This window comes from Parambassis ranga, chromosome 19 (genome assembly GCF_900634625.1).
Source record: "Parambassis ranga chromosome 19, fParRan2.1, whole genome shotgun sequence".
Taxonomy (NCBI): Eukaryota; Metazoa; Chordata; class Actinopteri; family Ambassidae; genus Parambassis; species Parambassis ranga.
Genome location: NC_041039.1, coordinates 19,392,888 through 19,401,850, shown reverse-complemented (window position 1 = coordinate 19,401,850; position 8,963 = coordinate 19,392,888).

Genomic DNA, 8,963 nt, shown 5'->3' with positions numbered 1-8,963 from the left:
CCTGACCACTCTGACTGGCTAGAGTTGAGATTGTGTGGTTTGTCCAGCAAGCGATCATCATGCAGGTTGGTTGTTAGATGATTTCTATAGGTTTTCTACACTAACCTACCGTTCAAAAGTTTGGGGTCACCAGGCCAGTTCTATAGCTTCTCTGATCAGCATAACAGTTTGTATTATACAACACTGCGGTGTCCATGCCTAGTAAACCATTTGTACCTTTAAAATGTGTTTTTGTGTCACTTTGTTTGTCTCCATCTTCACTGCCTTTGGCACTAAGCCAGTGGCAGTGAGTTTATCAGAGCGTAACAGTTGCTTTAGCTAGAGAGAAAAAAAGCTGGTGAGAGCAGAAAGCAGAGTCTGGTGATACATCTTTAAAGTTTCATCACTGCGTATGAGTCCTTTCACTTTACACTTAGTCATTTTGGCCCATTGTTCCTACAGAAATGTTGCAGCTTTAAAGCTTTCACCCTGGCAGATTTGAAAAGGATCCGTTGAAGCTCTGCTTTGTTTTACTTTGTGAAACTTCAGTACAACAAAGAGGTTAAATTTGTTCCAGACTCAGGTGTCTAAAAATAGTGTTTCCCTTCAAGCAAATGAAAAAATGGATTGAATCTAAGATTGAAGATAAGTTATCCTCTCTTGGCGGAAATTCACTTCTTGGTTTAAACCATTGTCTAATTCAGTATAACCCAGAACAACATGTATGGCCTGACAATGAATTATGCTCCTGTATATGTATCTTCATATTGACCTGATCAGCCCTATTGTCCAACGCAATTGCTTTTTCAGAGATGGCTGAAAGAGGATAATTTGTCTTTATCAAAAACAGGAAAATACTTAAACAAGCTCCATCCATATGAGCCCCTTTCTCTCTCACCCGCAATTTAAATCCCATCCCATTATGATGGTGACAGACTATATGTGCAGTGATGGACACAGCTCCTGCACTCTAGCCGTCACCTCGTTGACCTGAAAGTGTGTGACTGTAGTTTTGTCTGGCTGTCGGTTGCTTGGTGCTCGGATTAGTCCGCTCCTCACTGATTGTGCAGGAGACAATGAAGGAGTGTTGGGTTAAAGTGATGGATAAGCACTTGAGTAGGAGCAAGAGAGCGGTTGACAGAGATGTATACACAGTCGTTATGCTACACCACCTGAGCAGTAATACCTGTTGTTCCCCTGACAGCTCCTTAGACCTACTATTAGATCTTTAAGTGACCATAGCTGCTGCTATGCTACAAGCTGAAGGTCAGTGATTTCTGATGTTGCTGGGTAAAGATGTTTAAAATGTCAACTACCACGAAAAAAAATCTACGAATTGAGTTGCAAAGAACTTTAAGTTAGCATCCTCGCCAGCTAGCCCTGGACCATACTGTCATAATACTTCTAATGGGCTTCAGTGCACATCTGGAATCTTGGAAATCGATTTGTCGCCAAGTAAACATCAAGCTCGACTCCATGTGGCTTTTTGCCTGTAAGCACACACACTGAGTGTTGTTGTTGTTATCAACCTGCTGCCACTGCAGGAGATGTTTTAGATGATGCAAAAGTTTGGAGTGCTGCTTCACAGAACAGCGATATTCACACACTGAAGATGCAAGACACTGTAGTTACTGTTGTAACTATGATCTCTAATGCACGTATAACAATGACATTAGAAGAAGGAGCGTTCAGGTCAGGAAATCTTCCAACAACCGACCTATATGATGATCTGCAGGATAGATGAAGTGCCGTAAAAGAAAACCAGAAGCGTTGCAAGTGTCTGCAGATCTATAAAAACATATCCAGCTTGCTCTGTATTGTCTGCTCCTAAAGCAATAAACTGAGCTACATTTAGCGACTTTAGAGTTGCAGATACTAGCTTTAGGAGCTTGATTCATTTCGTGCTGCCGCTCTCTGTGTTATACCTCACAGTGTTGGCTTTTACATTTACATGAATTTGGTGCTAGTTCCAAATTACAGTGTCATTGCCATGAGCAAACAGATTACTCTCCTGTTATTAGCGTTCTAATTGCATTTAGGTTGGATAAAGAAGGCAAGCAAAAAATGATTGGAAGAAGTCACACAATACACTACCAATGAAAAAAAAAGATAAAATTCAAACTGCGGACTGGAACAAGATAAAAGTGGTGCTTCAGCATTTTTGTTCCAGTCTGCAGTTTGTAATTTTGGGTGGAAAAACTGAAACCGGCTCCTGATGGATGCATTTCATCAAGCAGTCATGATCCATCACTGTTCCCTTCGTCACCCATGTGTCTTTCCTTCAACAATTTTTAGCGTATTTTCACACACATGGCAGCTTTTGAAAATTACTTATAAATATTCTATCAGTGTTTGTCTCAGTGCGTCACAGAAGACTGGCTGTTAATGGGCCAGAGAGACCCCCAACTCTCTCTCTCTTTCTTTGTGTGAGGAAGTGTGTGTGTCCCTTTTCAGGGACTTTGACACACAAAGACGTTGGGAATAATCGCTTTTTTGGACATCGGATTCAAATAAATCCCTTCCTGGCACAGGTGTTGGCTTGTTTATTGAATTTCAACAGGTCAAGTGTGTGTTTTTTTGAAGCTGATCTCAAGAGGAAAGTCCTCTAATTGAATGAATACGTCCGTCTGAACTTGGCTTATTTTAGGCTAAATGAGTGAATTCTCTGTGGTGATGCTTTTAATGAGCATGAGTGTACAATAGAAATTACATAGTGGAAATGGTAATGGTGTGATGTGACAACAGTAATAAAGCTGTGCACATGGTGTAGCTTCCTTCCTTTGTCTCCTCCTCATTAAATTCAAGCTAAGTGAGAGACGCGGATCATTTTGAAAGCAAAGACGCCCAAATCCAACCCGACACCGCTTGCAAATACACTGTGTGTCTAATTAGGAGAGTGTTGATTGACAGGCAAATCGTCTTTGTGGAGAAACATAACCAGTCTGTGCCACCTTGTGTGCGAGCTTGTGTGTGTCTGTGTGTGTGGGTGTAAATAGTTGCATAAAACAGAGAGACAGACACTGAGAGACGATGCGACGCGATGCGTTCCCTCCTTCAAATCTCGCATCTGGTCATCAGTGTTTGGTTGGCAAAAGCACAACTAGGACATCATGTTCACTGCTATCAAATATGAGAAAGGCACTCATGCGTTATGAAAGAACCAGACATGTTGGAAAGACTCTGTTTTTATGAGTCTGACATGTATTTGAACAGATGTGACTATCCTCAACAGTAAGAAGCTGCATGTGTGCACATTTTCCAGACAGGAAAGCTCATCTGAATATAATAACGACAGAAGTATCACACGCATCATCTAATAATAATTATTATTCATTTTAAACTGAGTCTTAATGTTTCATCTTTGTGCATAAAACTCCAGGTGTCAGGATCCTTGCTTTAGTTGGTTTGGTCTCTGATTCTTTGGTTTTTGTTGTGTTTGAGGTCTGTTTCTGTTTTTCCTAGCTTTGATTTAGTCATGGTTTTATCTTCTTAGCTTAGCTGAACGTTTTCCCTTTGTTTTTACATTCCTGTTTTATTTTGAAAGTCCTGTTTTCCTGTGTGTTGCTGTCCGTTTTACTTCCTCTTGTGGTCCCTCCATTTTTGACCTGCCCCGTCCTAATTGGTCTCAATTATTTGCTCTCATTTAACTTAGAATATTGGTATTGTTAATCAAAGAATGTTTGTGTCTAATAAAGCAATCATCCAACAAACATCCTGTATGGTGATGGGCTGTAGGCTTGTGTACACTGTGAAGAGGTCCATGCTAGGCTTAAAACTTTATGAGCAGTTGGTTTGTATGTTATCCAGGACAGATTTGACAATAGCCGACTCCCCCAGGCTTGCTTCCAGTGTTTAGCTTGCACCTTTGTGCATACGTAAATGCAGCTGTGTGATACGGCTGGTATGTTTACATCAACTGTTTATTATAATTATTGCTTACTCTGCAGTGATCATTATCATTATAGCACAGTGTATTGCAGTGGTGGAGGAAGTACTGAAGCTCGGTACTTAAGTAAATATCCAGCAAAATATATACTTAAGTAAAAGTAGAAGTGCTACATCAACAATCCTACTTAAGTAAAAGTCTTAAGTACTTACTTTTAAATGTACTTAAAGTATTAAAAGTAAAAGTACTCTCGCACTGAATACATATATTTGATTTCATGTTAATCACACATTAATGGATGGACCTGTGTTAGCAGACAGCAGCTAACTAGTTAGCTAACTGAGCCAGAGCACCGGCATCATGACTGAGGCTCATTATAGAAACACAGCTGGCAGCGTGACACCATCTTCATGCAGAGTCTGACCTCACATCAGTCCAGCAGCACAGTCCAGCACAGCTGTATGAACTGTATTCATAAATGTACTTGTAACTACAGACATTGTAGAAATCAGATAATAGCTGCAAAATGTAGTGGAGTAAAAGTGTAAAGTATGCACTATTATTTTTACTTAAATTAAATTAGGGTTGGGCGGTATTAGGGTATTAAGGTATTAGGGTATTAAGGTATACCGGCGGGGCACACAGGTAGCGACGGTATCATTTTTAATACCGTCAATAAAAAAATCCACTTGTATAAAAAAAAAATAAGGATCAAATATTAACACGGCGCGGGTAAAATGTGGAGGGCGTTTGACGGTATCGAAATTTGGATACCGCCTAACCCTAGTGTAAATACATAAAAAAAATTACTTTACAGTAACAAAGTACAAATACTTAGTTACATTCCACCACTGGTGTATTGTTTGGAAAGTAGGTTCAGTGTCTCTGGGCTATTTAACACAAACAGTGACCTCTTTAAAGGAGGAAGTTACTGTAATATATTTTTATAAACTTTAACACATCCCTCCAGGATGGATAAGGAGGTTATTACTGTCTCTTTTGGTATTTTTAAATCATTAGTTTGGGATTATTTGTGGGAGAAAGATGTGAAAATAGGAGAAAAAGAAATGCAGCTGGCTTCAGATGTGGCGTCATGTAGCTACATGACACCACAGAAGAGAGAACTGAGATGTTTTCACTGTGCTCTACAGCCTTTGGAAGCCTGGGTGGCCTTGGCTTTCTGGGTAATGTAGTGTAGTCTGATGAGGACTGAGTGGATAGTAGAACTGTTCCTCTCCAGAGACTCATCCAGTGTGTGTTTGTCCCCTGCCCAGAGGGAAGAAAGGCGACACCTCCTGCCCACAGCCTTGAGTTTTATACACTGCTCAACATACTTTCCACTCTCTGTCAACATATAATCAGACCATTAAGGCAGGCTGTCTTCTACATTTCGTCCATATTTAGCTTTTGTTTTTAACATTTTTGTCTTTAACTCTTGTACATTGGCACGCTTTCTACCCACTGCTCTGCCTTACTCTCCCTCTCCTTATACGTACCCAAGGGTTGTTTTGACAATCCTGCTGTTTATATCGTCCCCAGATACGACCATCTGTGGCTGACCCTGACCACGCAGTGTTGTCCCCCAGGCACAGACCCATGTTATTATCGTCCACGGTAACATTGGTAAAGTGGAAAAAAAAGGATTGTCAGGACCGCAACTACACCAGTTTCACATTAGTACTACAGAGCTGGGAAGGGAAGCGCACACACACAAATCCCTCATCCTGGCTCAGCGCTGGGTCGGTTAAATAAAACAAAAGACGAACGGCGAGCCTGTGCAGGGATGAGTCTGCTGATAAAGATCTGTTAATGGCACATTTCCACACACAGAAGGTCAGAAGGAGGGAGGAAGAGGGATGAAGGACGGTGGAAAGGAGAGATAAAGCAATTGTGAAAAGGGATATATGTAAAGCAGGGGCCCCAAAAGCTTGGCAGTGTCAAACAAGCATCTCCAATAGAAACATGCCCCTCCAAAGCAGGTTGCACAGTGAGGAATTTGGAGAATGGGGCCGATTCCTCTGCTACCGATACAGACTACCTTTTGCACGATCACCCCACCCCCCCAAAAAAACATTCCCCCATCAGCCTGTCTTGCAGAGGTGCAGACAGAGTTGTACTGGCGCAACCCCAGGTTGATGATCCTCAGGATACTGATCTACAAGAACATGAAAAAGCCTGGAAAGGAAAGACACCTTTTGTCAGAGAAAATTCCACAAGCGCTGTGCTGCAGTAAAATACAGAAACCTACGCCTGCGAGTGGTGATAGTACGAGCATGGCTGTAAATCTGGTTAGCTGGCCTTTTTCAGCTTTTAACTATAGTCTGTAAAAAGTAATGTATTATATGTTAAATGTCACCCAGAAGTGCATCTGACCTCATTTTGTTAATGTATTTTTTTCTTTTGGCGGAACAAAGCTGTTGATGGTATTTTAGTGAAGCAATATGACCTGGGCCTGAATTCCACAGGCACACATTAAATTACAGCCTCTGAAAGCTGCAGAGGACTGCAGTTGAAGATGTGCAGCCCCTCTTATGAGGGAAACAGACACTATCCACTGGGCTGGCCTTCTGCAAGTAGCTCCCTGTGCCAAGAAAAGACAGGATAACACTGAAAGGGGATTATACAGCAGGGTAAGAATTTATACATACAGCTTGCATTGGATGACTTTAAGCTATGGAAATACTCAAGGTTGTCTGGAGGGTGAAAGGTGGGAGTTTTTCTAATGGAGCTGCAAATATATAAGCACGCATTTATACAAGAAAATTGTTGTATGTTCTCTTAACTAACTCTTGGATGAGATCCCTCAGGAGGTGTTGGTCTCATCTGAAAGACCGAGTCAGAAAACCACCAACAGTGACACAGAACCCGAAGAGCATGAGCCAGTGTGTATGTCCTGATTGGACAAGGTCTAAAAAGTCAGACACGCCATGATTGAACGAACAGAAATTCTCCATGAAGACTGAGAGGAAGAGGAAGGAAGGGAGACATTATACAGATTGAATTAAAGCAGAGAAAAAACAGAGGTCCTCTTATCTGGGTAACGTAAAAGTTCTTAACAGTAGTACAGGTTGTGTGCTCTGTGCTATCTCACAGGCGACACAAGAGTGGCCCAGGCACTGCTGCATGCTTAAAGGAGTTTGAGTCCACCGCTGGGGAATTAATAGTAGAGGCACTGCAATGTCTGGGATAAGAATGAAAGTCTGAAGGGGGATACAGAGATGGAAAAAAAAAAAAAAAAAGGCAACGGAAACCAGCGGCCATCAGGGCCTGATCCTCTGACAATTTATGTCTAAAGCATAACATTTAGAGGGGCGTGAAAAATTCAGCAGGGAAAGTCGCCCACACGAACAAAGATGCAGAGCTCATCAGCCAAACTGTGTGAGGAAAGGGAAGATAATGCTTTGAACTCAAATCTGTTTGCTGGCATGGCTCAGCCGAACTCTCTTCGTGTTTGTCTTTTCCCCAGCACCCTGGTTTTCCTATCTGGATCCTGAAAAAAAACCCTTCCTAACTCAATGTTCCTTTGGCTGGGAGGGCTTTCCCTGCACATGCACATGCACATTACGTGACTTAAAATCCCTGCAAACTAGTCAAAAAACAAAGTCATACTGATGCAGAAGCACCACCACATATTTGGGATGTACTGGCAGGGGAGGGTGCTCCCTTTTCCCTTCAGACGGTTACATGTTACCTTAAAATATGAGTATTAATAAAGCTTATTTTGAAGTAGAAAATAGGGCTTCACAGTGTATGTGTAAGGGGTTAATGCATGTCAGCTTGGTTGACAGAAAAAAGTGAACACTCACTTGTTTGGACTCAAATATAGCTGTTACACTGAGAGCGCTGTATCATATATCATGACACTGCTATGAGTGTGTTAGAACCACTTGTACCCTGTAACAATTCCATAATTAGTGTGCTGTCGGCAAACAAGCCTTCTCTTGTTTCAGTGGCTGTTTGTAGTTATTTTGGGAGAGTGTGAGCAAGAGCTAATATGAGAGAACAAAAGCTAAAATGCAGCATATCAATTAAAGCCGTCTGGTATTCAGAGAATGTGATGAATAAGGCGAACAGAAAGCCAGTTGTCTGTTGTTACAGGAACAGTCAGTGAAGACGCTGAGAGGTCAATCTGGGTGTCAGTGACTTTATTCATTTGTAGAAAAAACACCACTGGTCTTTACTGTTTATATGGGCAGCAGCCAGGTAGGTAGTGGTCAGGAGGTCTCTACGGCCCCAATCAGCTTCTGTCCCATCATTAGTTTGTTTGTTTTCCTGCCTTTGTTTGGACTGAAGATTTCCTGTGTAAACTCAAAGAAACAGGATCTCTTTAGAAAAAAATAGCCCACTCCCACATTATTCTAGAGTCTCAATGTGGATTTATTTTCTTTATTTGTGGGAATAAATGTAGCAGTAACAAGCAATTAGCAGATATCTTAAATGGAATTAAAAGGAAGTGTGTGTGTGTGTGTGTGTGTGTGTGTGTTTCAGAGGCAAACACAATTTGCATCTCTTTATTTCATATATTCCAATATGCAAATATCCCAGTAGGCTGCAGGAAGTTGTTACCTGCATAATTAAAAAATAGAAACTATCTCAGCAAAATGAGTTTACACACACAACCACACACACACACACACACACTGAAGCTTCATGTTCACTTACCCTGAGCTCAAGCAAACATGCAGCCACTCATAAAAAGCAGAGCAAACACAAAAAGCCGAGCAAGCCGCTCAATTAAAACATTGCTAACACTCGAGCAAATATCCCCATCCAAGCTGGCAACCAGCATTCTAACTACTCGACTGTTTGGCCAGCTAAATAGAGGCTTATACCCTTTGAACTGCTTAATTACTGTAGGCAAATATCAAAAAGCTTCAGTGGTGAAACTAGTGTTTTTAAATCAACCAAATACATTTACACTTCCTGAGCAAGAAATATACATGCAGCTCTGATTCACTATGGCTGAATACTGATGTCCCACAAGCCCACAAACCTGGGTCTCCAAGCTGCTGTGCTGCTGAAAAATGGGAGTCTTCTTTCAATAATTAATATAAGAGAGCTTCCAGTGAAGGACAGATATTCTGAAAGGTGCAAAAAG